The following is a 13,710-nucleotide window of genomic DNA, read 5'->3' as shown; positions in this document are numbered from 1 at the left end:
AGTATTATCAGATTTCTCACATAAGAAGAAAATAGAGTTTTTCTATAGTTTGAGATAAAAAAAAAAAAAACAAACTCAAGGAGACAAGAGAAAAAGACACCCCCCCACAAGTCCTCATTTTCCTAGTCCTTATTCTAGTTTTATTGGCAATAAATAGCGAACTATAAACTAGTTTAGTTGCTCTTCTGGCTGCCAAACCAGGGATAAAGAAGTCAGCAGGTAGAAATAAGGAAGCTGTCAAGTCAAATTGCCTCAAAACACAGTTGTGGTTTGTAGGCGGGATCTGCGCCATCTCTTCCGTTCATGTAAGTGGGCAGGATGTAGAAACAGGATCCAGACCCAGCCACTGCTTCAGACCAAAATATGTAGCTTTGACTTTCTAATAAGCTTGGGGCTTGGTAGTATTTGTGCCTAAGGTGAACTCAAGATCTTGTGACCATCCCACCCACTGAGGACATCAGAATGTCACCCTGATTCTAGAAAGATAGCAGGTTCTTTTGGTTTTCTTGAAGAGAGGGAAGACAGAGAGACTGGATTGGCAAGAAAGATAGCAATAGCTAATATTAATTGCTTTGGGAGGGCAGTACTAGGGACTGAACCCAGGGATGTTCTACCACTGAGCTATATAACCAGTCCTTTTTATTTTTTATCTTGAGACAGAGTTTCACTACATTGCCCAGGCTGGCTTCAAAACTGGGATCCTCCTGCTTCAACCTCCTGAGTAACTGGGATTACAAGAGTACATCACTTGGGGCTGGGACTGTGGCTCAGCAGCAGAGCACTCGACTAGCTGGGTTCAATCCTCAGCACCACGTAAAAATAAATAAATAAAATAAAGGTGTTGTTTCCAACTACTTCCAAAAAATAAAAAATGTTTAAAAATAATAAAGTGGGATAACAACTTCTAAAAAAAAAAAGAGTACATCACTTATTGTTTTCTATATGCAACACACACAATTAATACATGTATTAATTTAACTTTTATGATAATGCTATGAGATAGGAATAATTGTGCCCATTTTATATAAGATAATATCAAAGCATTAGATTAAATAACTTGCCCAAGGCCACTCAAATAATTAACAGTAGACTTGGGACTCAAATCCAAGCGATGGCTCTAGAACCCACATTCACAGCCTCTATGCCATGTAGCTTCCCACTTCCTGTACTTCCAACTGACAATGGATAAGGCAGTCAGTATTATCTGTCAACTATGAGAACCAGACAGGACTTAAGGTACCAAGTTTAACAGAGAAATAGCTCTGATGTCAGACAATCATGAGCTACGAGACAAATTCCAGCTCCACCCACATCTAAACTGTGTAGCCTTACAAAAATGCTTTCCCTTCACTGGGCCTTGGTTTTCCTTCTGAGAAAAGAGATGTGAGAACTTGCCTCTGATGGCCACATACAGAACATGCTCAGTTCATCAGATTCCCTTCACTTCAGCATGAGTTCAAACACCACCCCAACAGAGGCCTTCCATGGCCTCACTGCTCAACAGCTTCCCCTGACTCCCTCAACTCCCTGCCTATTTCAGTCTGTTTCACTCACTTATTGTAAGTCTGATTCATCAGTGGCTTATCAACTCTCTCTCTGCACTCGGATGTATACTCCAGGAGGGAATGGACTTTATCAACTTGTTGCTGCTGTCTCCTCAGCACCTACATCATTTTGCTACTCAGAAATACTCAGTAAATATTTATTGAATGAATTGTTTATAATAGAGATCCATTCAACAAACATTGCAAATAAACAGGTACTATAGGAAAACCAGTGCCATTAACTTGACACATATATCTGTTGAGCACCTATACAGTGACTAAATAAATGAACAGAATTGTTTCAGCTAATGGTAAGTTGTTGTGAAGAGGCTTCACCAACTCTGAATGGACTGGGCAAGTGAGGCCAGCCTTTCAAGATGGCAGGTCAGCTGAGACCTGAATGACACCAGGGCTACCATCCAGGGAATTAAGAACAACAAGTAGAGAGGACAGGAGAGACAAAAGCCCTGAGGAAGGGGTGACTGTGCTCAGGCCCAGTTCACCAAGAGCTATGTAAGCAACAGAGAATGACAGAAGATAAGGTCAAAGTCAAAGAAAGGGGCCACATCACAAAGTGTCTCCTAATACATGAAAAGGGGTTTTACTCTAAGTATGACAGATGCTATTTGATAGTGTCTCTTATCTTTGCCCACTAGAACATAAACTCCATGACATCAAGGATTTTGTTTGTGGCATATACCAGCTGGTCTGTCAGCATCTGTTCAATACGTAAATTGAAGATTATGGGAAGGAGAAGGATACGATTTAATTTTCTTTTTTAAAACATCATTCCAAGCATGTGTAAGGTCCTCGGTTCAATCCCCAGCACTGCAAAACAACAAAACAAAAATGAAACCTCCATCACTCTGAACTGCCACTAGTGGTTACCTTCTAGGAGAGACCAGAGTGTCAGAGAAGGGGAAAAACCAGCAGTGTAGTGCAATGTGTTGAGAGGAGCCAGCAAATAGAAAGAGAGAAAGCTGCCCCCCAAAGCCTGAAGCCTTTCAGTATTTTTAAGCAAGACACAGGGAAAGGCTAGTGGGGAGGGATCAAATAAGTGACAAGTGATGTCCTAAGCCTTTGGTGTGTCCTAGATTTTTATTTTTTTAACAAAGAATGAAGGCTGTCTCAACTATGAAAAGAGGAACAAAAGAAACTCAAAGACAAATAGACATACACACTGTTTTGGAGAATAACTGGAAAAAAAATACACTTTCCTATACCTAAGCACAATAACCATTCTAAAACTCCTTAGAGATGGTCCATGTGCCAGTTTAGCCCAAGATGCCATCTGGAAGAATCCTGCTCACAGGAAGGTCCTGAGAGATGAACTGTCTTGGAGGAGCTCTGCTGTCTACAGAGAGAGGAACAGGTGGTACTGAAGGAAGGAAAGTTTCATCATCATCCCTTCCATGTCTCCAGTATCCAAACTGGGTCATAAAAACAGCATCGAGTAATTGCCTACAGTGCAACTTCTGAAATGCACACAGCCTAAAAAATACATTGGCCAAAATAACCTGCGGTATTATCTGGTGAAATTCTGTTTACAGAACTAAAACTGAAAGTGCTTAAAAGCCAAATGAAAGCCAGGTTTACCTGAAGTTGACAAGAATCATTACTTACAAAGAGAAACAGGAAGTACAATATTCAAGGTTCAGAAAAATTGGTGAAGCTAGAACTAAAAAAATATTCTAACCTCTAGTGTATCTTAAATACTTCACCATCTAAAACTAACTGCACAAACATTAAACAAATCAGTCTGCCTTCATCAACACTAACTCATCCTTCTATTCTTCATCTACCCAATGCAAGGAAGGTAAGTAATGGTCTAGAACATTCTCCATTTGCCATTTTGCCACCAATATAAATGAACAAGGTATTCTAGAACCAAGAAAGGAAGCAGCATTACCCCCTCCCATTTTCTCATTCAATGTTCACTAAATACATAATTTTTTTTTTTTTTTTTTTGTACAAGGGATTGCACCCAGGGTGCTTAACTACTAAACCACATCCCCTGCCCTTTTTTTATATTTTACTTAGAGATACGGTCTTGCTGAGTTGCTTAAGACCTTGCTAAGTTGCTTAGGCTGGCTCTGAATTCATGATCCTCTGCTTCAGTCTCCATAGCCGCTGGGATTACAGGTGTACACCACTGCATCTGCCCCCCCCCTTTTTAGTTGCAGATAGATACAATACTTTTATTTTATTTTTTATGTGGTGCTGAAGATCAAACCCTGTGCCTCACACGTGTGAGGCAAATGCTCTACAACTGAGCTACAACCCCAGCCCCTCCCCTTTTTTAATAGCTTTAATGTGACACAAACTCATAAAGCTCACCCTTCTGAAGTGTAGAGTTTAGTAATGTTTAGTATACAGTATTCACAGAGTCAATATGTATGTTTTAAATATTTACTTACTGACCTTCTCTGTAATACATGTTTACCATATAATTTTTAGAAATCACCAAAATAATAAGGCCAGAAATTAAAATCATGCACAATTTTACCATCTAAAAACCATGTTGAAGCTGGGCACAGGGGCATCCATTTGTAATTCCAGTGATTCAGGAGGTTGAAGCAAGAGGATTGTAAGTTTAAGGCCATCCTGGACGATTCAGAAAGGCTTTGTGTCAAAAAAAAAAAAATTATTCATTTATTGATATATAGTGCTGAGAATCGAACCCAGTGCCTCACACATGCTAGACAAAGTGCTCTACCACAGTGCGACAACCCCAGCCCTCAAAATGAAAAATTTTAAAAGAAAAAAATAAAAATAAATTTAAAAATTTTAAAAAGGCCTAAGGATGTAGCCCAGTGATAAAGCATCCCTGGTTCAATCCCTAATACCTCAAAACATAGAACAGAACAGAATAGAATCAAACTAAATGAAACCATTTTGGAGTTAATACATCCAGTCAGTTTTCAATAGATATTGAAAACTGTGTAGATATTGACTTAGACCTAAAGCTGTGGGATATAAATGGCAGGCAGGCATCTGAAAGCAAAGACAGGATGAAGTAGAGCAAACCAGAAGGTGATGTCCAAGGAGAAAACACTAAGAAACCTCAGGAGCCCTCAAAACAGCAAAGAAAAGGGTTATTTGGAAGAGGACAAAAATATTCCATTTAATTAAGTGAATAAGAAAAAAACATATATATTTGTATTTGTTTTGCTTTGTCTTTGGTGGTGCTAGAGATGGGACCCAGAGCCTCATACATGCTAGGCGAATGCTCTGCCACTGAGCTACATCTTCAGCCTATATTTTTAAAAAGATACTCACAGTTAAGATTGCAAGGGGTTGGGATTATATAGCTCAGTGGTAGAGCGCTTGCCTAGCATGTGTGACGCACTGGGTTTGATTCTCACCACCACATACAAATAAATAAAATAAAGGTCTGTCAACAACTAAAAAATATTTTTTAAAAAAGATTACAGTAAAAAGCATCATTAAAATTGAATAAAATTATGGCATTTGCAGGTAAATGGATGTAGTTAGAGAATATCATACTAAGCGAAGTAAGGCAATCCCAAAAAACCAAAGCCCAAATGTTCTCCTGGTAAGCCAATGCTGATCCATAATCGGGGGAGGAGCATGAGGAGAATGGAGGAACTTTTGATTGGGTGAAGGGGAGGGTGCATGGGGGCAAGAATGATGGTGGAATGAGATGAACATCATTACCCTAGGTACACATATGACTGCACATGTGGTGCAACTCTACATTGTGTACAACCAGAGAAATGAAAAGTTGTGCTCCACTTGTGTACAATGAATTGAAATGCATTCTTCTATCATGTATAACTAATTAGAACAAATTTTTTAAAAAAATTAGAGCAAAAAAAAAAAAAAATACAAAGCAAAATTGCTAAGGGGAAAAGGCTCATGAGGCAAAGTTCAGAGGAGACCAGATACAAGCTTCCAAGAGTCTTTTCCCAGTCAAGTCACATAGAACACTAATTCCTTTTTTAAATTTTTTTTTAAATTTAATTGACACATAATAATTGTACATACTTATGGGATACAGTGTGATATTTCAATACACAAATAATGATCAGGATAATTGGTATATTCAACACCTTAAAGATTTTTTCATTTCCCCGCGTTGGGAACATTCAAAATCCTCTCTTCTAGCTATTTTTTTTAAGTTGTAGATGGACACAATATCTTTATTTTATTTATTTTTATATGGTGCTGAGGATCGAACCCAATACCTCACACGTGCTAGGTGAGCACTCTACCACTGAGCTACAACCCCAGCCCTATTTCTAAGTATACACTTAATTATTGTCAACCATAGTTACCATACTGTGCTACAGAACATTAAAAATTAATCCTCTTGCCAAGAAAAGGTTATTTGGAAGAGGACAAAAGTGTGATGCCAGGTGTGATGGTGTGCATCTGTAATCCTAGTGATTTGGGGAGGCTGAGGCACAAGGATCTGAAGTTCAAGGTCAGCCTCAGGAACTCAGTCCCTAAACAACTAAGTAAGACCCTGTTTCAAAATAAAAAATAAAAAGGACTGGGCATGTGGCTCAGTAGTTAAGTGCCCCTAAATTCAATCCCAGTACCAAAAAAAAAGATTATCACTCTTACTAATTGTACCCTGTATCCCCTAGCCATCCTCCCTAAACCTCCCTCAGCCCCACCCTCCCCAGTCTCTGGAAATCATTATTCCACTCTCTGCTTCTAAGAGGTTAATTTCTGGGGGTCCCACATATAAGTGAGAACATTGGTATTTGTTTTTCTGTGCCCAACTAATTTCACTTTACATTATGTCCTCCAGTTCCATTCATGTTGTCACAGATTCCACTCTTCTTGATGGCTAACTAATATTCTGTTGTACATACATACCACATTTTCTTTAACTATTCATCCATCTATGGACACCTAGGTTAATTCTATATTTTGGCTACTGTGAGTAGTGCTGCAATAAATATGTAAGTACAGATATCTCTCACACATAATGACTTCCTTTTCTTTGGCTATGTACTCAGTAATGGAATTGCTAGGTCATATGGTAGTTTTACTTCTGGTTTTCTGAGGAACTTCCATACTATTTTCCATAATGGCTGTACTAATTTATACTCCTACCAACAGCACATGAGAGTTCCCCTTACTCTGCATCCTTGCCAGCATTTACTGTCTTTTTTACACTAGCCATTCTAACTGGGGTGAGAGGAAATCTCGTGGTTTTGATCTGCATTTCCCTGATGATCAGTGATTTGAACATTTTTCATATACTTATTGGCCATCTGTATGTCTTCTTTTTTAGAGAGAGAAATTTTTAATATTTATTTTTCAGTTTTCGGTGGACACAACATCTTTATTTTTATGTGGTGCTGAGGATCGAAGCCCAGCGCCCCGCGCATGCCAGGCGAGCACGTTACCGCTTGAGCCACATCCCCAGCCCCTGTATGTCTTCTTTTGAGAAATAGCTATTCCGATCATTTGCCCTCTTTTTAGTCTGATTATTTGTTTTTCTGCTGTTGGATTGTTTGAGTTCCTGGTATATTCTGGATATTAATCCCTTATTAGACAAACACTTTGCAAGTATTTTCTCAAGAAGCCATAAATATTCATACTAGAAATACTTAGGCAGGTTTTTCCTCTAAGTATTATCTAATAGGACCTTATGTGATGCTACCATGTTCTAGATATGCCCTGTACAATATGGAAGCCACTAGCCACACATTACCAAGGTGACACAAAAGGGGCCAGTAAATTGGGGAAGTGAATTTCAATTTAAGTAGCCACCTGTGGTTAACAGCTATTACACTGGAAGGCACAGCTTTAAGATAAAGCAACTCATGATGCTAAGACATAACTGAATGCCTGACAGAATGCTTTAAGAAACTATTTTCTAGAGCTGGGAATATGGCTCAGTTGGTAGAGTGCATGCCTTGAAAGCATAAGGCCCTGGGTTTGATCCCCAGCACCACACACACAAAAAAGAAAAGGAACCATTTTCTATGCATTGTATGTATCATCATTTGTTGCCTTTTCCACTGCTTCCCAAAGTATAGAGGTCAATACAGGTCTACCCCTTTGGGAAGCACTGACTGTAAGCCAACTTTCATTGAACCCAGGGGTGCTTAACCACTGAGCCACATCCCCAATCCTTTCTATTTTTTAGTTTTGAAATGGGTCTTGCTAAGTTACTGAGGCTGGGTTCAAACTTGCGATACTCCTGCCTCAGCCTCCCAAATTGCTGGGATTACAGGCATGTGCCACCGCGCCCTGCTGTCAGCCACCTTTCTAAGCAGACAATCACCCCCTGAATGTAAGAGGAAAGCATACTAAGGTGGGTGCTGCCATATACCTCTGGTTCTCTAAACCCTTCTCACTGTGCTGGTTACTCTTAGGTCACGGCCTAGAGAAGGAAGGATCCTGTTGGTGCTTGCCAATCTGGAATTCAACCACCATGATCAGGGCCATGTAAAAGAAGTTCTAAGGCCAACTTGAAAATCTGCCTTTTCTCAAGAGCCCTCAATCTTATTCCAAACCCTAAGTGGGAAAAGACCAACACTTTAAAATCATTCCCACAGCTACCCTAGGTCCCCAAAGAGCTTCCAGAATGTGATGACAGTGATGCCACCAGGCCAAGGACCCACAAGATCTGCCTCAGTCTGCATCAACACCTACAAGTCCTGGCCAAAGCAGGACCAGCCTCCCAAGGTGAGGCAGTTAAGAGACACAGCCCAAGCACCCGAATTGCACCTCCCTCTGGCAAGTGCTGACAATGGCAGCCACAACTGGATGTCTGACAAAACTGGAAAACTAGCTAGGTATAGTGGCGCATGCCTGTAATCCCAGCAACTCAGGAGGCTGAAGTAGGAGACTTCAAAGCCACCCTCAGCAAGGAGAGGCGCTTAGCAACTCAGTAAGATCCTGTCTCTAAATACAAAATAGGGCTGGGGATGTGGCTAAGTGGTCAAGTGCCCGTGAGTTCAATCCCCAGTACACAGAAAAAAAATAAAATAAAAAAGAAACTGCAAAACTAGTTTAAACTGGGGCTGGGGATGTGGCTCAAGCGGTAGCGCGCTCGCCTGGCATGCGTGCGGCCCGGGTTCGATCCTCAGCACCACATACGAACAAAGATGTTGTGTCTGCCGAAAACTAAAAAATAAATATTAAAAATTCTCTCTCTTTCTCTTTCTCTCTCTCTCTCACTCTCTCTCTCTTAAAAAAAAAAACTAGTTTAAACAGAAATCACATAACCACTGATATGTCCTAAATATCTGTAAATCAATACATGTAAAACTGACTCTGAAAGTCATTCTCTTTCTGACTTAAGGATAAATCTGAGGTTCCACAGGGATAATGGATAATATTACCCTGATACGGAGGATATTCTATTATGAATCTCCTAGGGTAAACATGCTTTTAAGACTTTTAATGCTAGGGAAATAATAGACATGTCACCAGCTCTCTCTTATTTGATCAATTACATTTACTTTATATCTATCATTTAAGTAATGCTCACTGTTGTAGCTCTTTAAGTTCTATTTTATATTTATTTCAACACGTCTTAGGGTGGGTGGTAAGTAAAAGTATTCCTGATCAATGATGAAAAAACTAAAGCATGGAAGAGCTTGTTCTGGTGTACAGTCAGAGCAGTTAACAAGTCTCTCCTGGCCTAGTGTTTCTGTGGTAACAGGAGTAACTGGCCCCAAGTGTTTTCATGCAAAGAACACTTCTGCTGCAGGCCAGGCATGCCAACTCAACTGTGGCAGGCACCTCCTCTGCCTCTAACACTTTGTCCAATAAGAATTAACCTTAGTACCCATTTTTTTTAAATGTGGTCTAAGGAGCAATGTGACTGATAACTGCTCAACTCCTTCCCTAAGTATACATGAAGATAAGGATATGCAAATGTGCTTTGTACTAAAAGACAAAGGTACTCTGGTTTGAGTGACTTGGAAGAGCACAGGTTGGCTCCTAACAATCACTTTTATGCCAGAGGAAATATTGTGTACTTGTAAAATTTAACAATTTTTGTGCCTCTCCTACTTAAAGCAAATCAAAGAGAGAAAATAACACCAGGGGGAATTCCACCTCACAAAGACTGAAGAGAGGAAATCAATAATAAGACCCTAAAACCCTTTGGGCAGCATGCAACCAAGTCTCCACAGCACACCACTGTGCCACACTGGGCCACAGCAGAAGGTGACTTAGCATGGAGGGAAACAATGCTAGCTCCTGACACTATGAATTTCATAGCTGAGTTGCCTTCTTGTAATAAAGTCTTAAAAGCAACTGTATTTCATAGGGATTACCTCTGGGGAATGAGAACAGGGAAGGGGCTTACCCTTCACACTTGCCATCTTTCTATACTGCTTATATTTCTAACCATGGACATGTGTTAATCTTCTTGTTTAAAAAATTTCTGGCTGAGCATGGTGGTGGACACCTGTAATCCCAGTAGCTCAGGAGGCTGAGACAGGAGGACTATGAGTTCAAAGCCAGCTTCAGCAAAAGCAAGGCGCTAAGCAACTCAGGGAGCCCTTGTCTTGAAATAAAATACAAAATAGGGCTGGGATGTGGCTTAATGGTTGAGTGCCCCTAAGTTCAATCCCCAGTACCTGCCCCCCAAAAATTTTCTGGTAAAATGGCAATTTTTTTTTTTTGTACTAGGGATTGAACCCAGGGTTTTTACCACTGAGCTACATCCCCAGCCCTTTTTGTTTTTTATTTTATTTGTTTATTTTGGTGCTGGGGATTTAACCTAGGGGCGCTTAATCATTGAGCCACATCCTCAACCGGTCTTATCTATCTATTTATTTATTTATTTTTGAGGCAGGGTTTTGCTAAATTGCTAAGTCTCAAACTTGCAATCCTCATGCCTCAGCCTCCTTAGCAGCTGGGGCAGGAAGAACAAAGAAAAAAGAAAGTGTATAAGCATGCATCATTACACCTTCTCGACTAAGTCAGTTATCTATAAAAAGTTAAAATCACGATATTTCCTAAGTGCCTATAGCTCATACATGTTAAAATCTATGGACTCTGAGAGAATTTAGTAGATGTTAAAAAAGAGCAAACACATACCTGGAGAAACTACTACAGTGCTTTTTTTTTCTTTTTTTTTTTTTTTTTAAGTTGTAGATGGACGCAATGTCTTTATTTTATTTATTTTTACTTGGTGCTGAGGATCAAACCCAGTACCTCACATGTGCTAGGCAAACGCTCTACCACTAAGCTACAGCCCCAGCCCCTACAATGTTCATCTTTATTTAAGTATCTAATAAAGGAAACTTTTTTTTCAAAAGCAAATTATACTCTTCACAGGCATCAAGAAAAGAAGTGTGACTGCTCAACTCCTCTCCTCTGCACCAGGGAGAGACTGACTCTCATGTTCTTATGCACACCAAACCTCAGATCACAAAATTCCTAAATGCCTACAGCTCATACATCTGTGTTTCCATGGAGTTACACAAGACACTCTCTATACAGAGCTGCACATTGTCAATATATTCTAAACAACAAACAAGTACACCCAGGAAACCTCAATCCTCAGAAGGACCAAGAGCAAGCCATTTTTCTGCCTATACGGTGTTGTTTTCCATCCTGAAGACAGAGCGGCAGCATGCTCCAAGGAGCACAAGTGTTTCACAAGGATCTGGGGGGCACAAGGGTCATTGCCCAGAAACAAGGTTGGAGCAGGACAACGGACAGGTTCAAGGACTGGTCAGTAAACATGACACAACTGCATGCACTCAGCACAGGAAAACAAGCCTCTCACAAGCTAGCATTAATCACTGCCCATCTCATCAGGATGCCTGCCTGTTTCTTGAGCTAAAAATTTATTAACATGGACTACTTAGTGGCTAAGAAATCCAGAGTCAAAAATCAACAGCTACCAGTGAATTTATTTGTCTTCCTCTTTGGTAGTTTCCTGTCAGTCAGCTCATGCCTTTTCAATCTCACAAGCTAGAGGAGGCAGCTGTCCAAATGTCAACAACCACAGTGATGGATGTGAAGGAAGAGTGGATAAGCATGGCTGAATTGACAGTGGGTCTTTGCAGAAAGGGGCACAGAGCTTTTATGTTTAAAGAGGTAAATTTGCATACTTGCACAATGTAGACAGAGGAAAGACCAACTTTCACCTACAACAGCTCAAGACCAACAGGTACATCATCACAGGCTAAGTTCTCATTTGAGTACAGTATTGTGCTAGGGCTCTGGCCAAAGCGAATTAAAACATTCCCGAAAAGGAAGGATAGAGAAAAAAGAAAGTATAAATCAGTGCAGTGCTGTGCACAAAGGACATGAAGAGTAGAGGGGCAAGTGGGACAGCCTGGCATTATCTAAAGTTCCAGATCTATGCATGATCACATGATCAGCGACTTTACCGTCTGTATAAATATGCCCTAAAGAAACCTGCATGGAAACACTAGGAGTCCTGAAAAAAAATATTTATGCATCGCTCCTCATGTTACAAATAGGACACAACCTAAATGTTCATCGGGAGAATTATGATATATTCATTCATACAACACGCTACAATCCATTAATGAAAATATTTAAAACTAGAGCTACTATACAACATGCATCATTCTCACAATTTTGAGTTAAAAAAACTAAGTCAAGAATACATACAGTATGACAGCATTTCTTCAAAAACATTCAGAACTAAATACGTTGTTTAGAGATGCAAATACGTAGTAAAACTATAATCAAATGGAAGACAAGGGAAATAATAAACACAATGTAGAAGAGTACTTACCTTGTAAGAGGAAAGGTGGGGATATGGTTCAGGAGCACCCTGTGGATTTTGACAGAAGGGGCAACACTCTATTTCTTAGCCTGAGATTGTTTTTCACATTCTATATTTACGTGTGCATTTGAGTATATGATAATGTTAACAATAAATTTTAAAAAGAAAAAAATATTAGTCAGGCTGGGTGGCACATGCCTGTAATCCCAGCTGCTCAGCAGACTGAAGCAGGAGGTTTGCAAGTTCAAAGCCAGCCTCAGCAACTTAGTGAGGCTCTAAGCTACTTAGTAAGACCTTGTCTCAAAATATAAAATAAAAAAGACTGGGGATGTGCCCCTGGGTTCCATCTCTGGTACCAAAAAAAAGAAAAATAATATTAAAGAGTTGAGTGGCTGGGTAGATAACTCAGTTGGTAGAGTGCTTGTCTTGCATGCACAAGGCCCTGAATTCAATCCCCTGCACCACAAAAAAAAAAAGTTGAGGGTGTAACCCCATAATACTCCCTCTCTCTTACACACCCATCAGCCCATGGGTGGGCTAGAGTAAGAAGAGAGCCCAAGAGAATCAACTCAAGTTTAGAGGTGCCTTAAAAAAGGACACCTTCCAGGCACTTCTCTGGGCTTCTTGGGTGAAACCAGCTCTACAGGCTGCCTACTCACAGGGTAAGCTTTAAGACATGGTACACTGTTCCCAAAGAACTGGAGAAAGACCGCCTTGCCAATACAGAAACAGAAAATATTCCCAATCCAGGCATATTCTTTTTGATGAAAGGAAAGTCCCCGAGGGTTCCAACAGAAAGGAATGGACTGAATTTAGTAACCAGACAGTAATTTTATGGAGCCCTACACGGTTGGAAGATTCTGTGACCAGTTTCTAGTGGGTAGGAGGGGATGAGAAACACACCTAGAGACGCATTCAATAGGACTCCAAACTACAAGCACCAGAGTCCAGGCAGGGAAGCAGTGTGATCTGAAGGCCGGTGAACCTGTGTACTGAAGACTTCTTAGAAGCCCCAAGGGTTACTATACGGGTTTTACCTGGAAAAGGTGACAACCGAGTTTGGCACATGCTGAGTATATTGGGAAATAAGAATATCAAAAGCCATCTCCACCACAGCTGTGCAACATATATACAGCCCAGGGGCGCCAGCGAGGCAGGAAGAGTGACTTACTCGGGGAAACTGACGGTGGGAAGGCCGGGTTCCGGCGGACCCAGCGAGAGAAGGCCCTGGGCTGGGTCCAGAAGGCCCGCTAGCTCGTCGAGGGGAAGAGGGTGGTCCCCGCACAGGCAGAAGGTGGGGCTGCCGGAGGAGGGCGGGTCCCCACGGCGGAGTCTTGGGAGGCCTGGCCGGAGCCAGGCCCAGCCTCGGGACAGGCTGGGAGCGGGGGGCGAGTTGGGAAGGACGCCCCAGCCAGGCGACGTGACCCGTGGGATGGGGACGCGGGGGCCTGTCAC

Source organism: Marmota marmota, unplaced genomic scaffold (genome assembly GCF_001458135.2).
Source record: "Marmota marmota marmota unplaced genomic scaffold, marMar, whole genome shotgun sequence".
Lineage (NCBI taxonomy): Eukaryota > Metazoa > Chordata > Mammalia > Rodentia > Sciuridae > Marmota > Marmota marmota.
This window is presented reverse-complemented; position numbering follows the sequence as displayed.